We start from the raw sequence: 1,429 nt of genomic DNA, 5'->3' as shown, positions 1-1,429 counted from the left end.
CATTCACCCCCACCCCCCACCCGCCCCCTCTTCCACTACCCCTAGTTCGTTTCCCAGAGTTAGGAGTCTTCATGTTCTGTCTCCCTTTCTGATATTTCCCACACATTTCTTCTCCCTTCCCTTATATTCCCTTTCACTATTATTTATATTCTCCAAATGAATGAGAACATATAATGTTTGTCCTTCTCCGATTGACTTACTTCACTCAGCATAATACCCTCCAGTTCCATCCACGTTGAAGCAAATGGTGGGTATTTGTCGTTTCTAATGGCTAATATTCCATACTCAGATCCTTTTAACTTAGATGTGCTAATTGTGCTTAGCTGCCTCAACAGATCACTTACTTACCCCACCCAAATACGAATGTGTCCTCCTAGTCTGATGTCTTCAAAATTTTCTGAAGTGAGACATTTTTCCATACTTCATTTTTCTGGTCTTTCTCCCTCAGATGTTCTCTATTTTAGACATATCTATGTTTTTTTTTGTTTTTTTTTTTTTATAAATTAATTTTTATTGGTGTTCAATTTACCAACATACAGAATAACACCCAGTGCTCATTGTTTCTACCACCTGGGGTTAAAGTTTTTGTCACTTCCTGTTTTTTTCTCATGGTGTAAATTGACTTTTTTTTTTTTTTTTTTTTTACTATGGCTGCTTTAACATAGTCTCTCTGTTCTGTACAAAATAATTTTGTTTGGCTTAAAATGTTTTAGATAGATTAGAGTAGGCAAGCAGATGGGTATTTCAGAACTTGCTCTGAGCAGATCTGGCTCCTGGATCTGCCTCCATCTTGATTTTCTATTTCACCTTGCATAAGTAACTTAACCTCTTTGGGTCAAATTTCTTCATTCACAAAGTGCATTAGATTCCAGAACTGTTCATGTTTTTTGAAAATTTGTTGTTTCTGTATTTTTGCATCTGATCTAATGAATGAAAAATCCTGGGGTTGGGGAATCAGGAAACTGTATTTTCCAAACCTTCTGCTGGTATTTCTCAACAAACTGACCCATGGATATGTGTTAAGGAAAAATAAAAACATAACAACAATAACTAACATGTTGCTGAGCACTTTACACCACAACTCTTTAAGTCAGGTATTATGTTATCTTGCTTTCATAGCTAAGGAAATCGAGGTCCAACAATGTAAAACAAAACAAAACATAACAAAAAAAAAAACTTGCCTGAGGACATACAGCCATGAAGTGGGAAGCTGTGGTCCCAACCTAGCCAGTTCATTTTCAAAGCCCATGTTCACCACTGCTGCAGTGGACTATTCCTGGTAACCATTGAGTGAGACAAATTTGAAATTCTTTCAAATATATTAGCAACTTTTATTTTTCCCAGTAACTTTTTATAACTTTTGAACTGATTTCTGAAGATTCTATCTTGTTTGCAATGTCTTAAGTATGTTTGTAAATAACTTCTAGGC

This window comes from Nyctereutes procyonoides, unplaced genomic scaffold (assembly GCF_905146905.1).
Source record: "Nyctereutes procyonoides isolate TBG_1078 unplaced genomic scaffold, NYPRO_anot_genome, whole genome shotgun sequence".
Taxonomy (NCBI): Eukaryota; Metazoa; Chordata; class Mammalia; order Carnivora; family Canidae; genus Nyctereutes; species Nyctereutes procyonoides.
Note: the sequence above shows the minus strand (reverse complement) of the source record.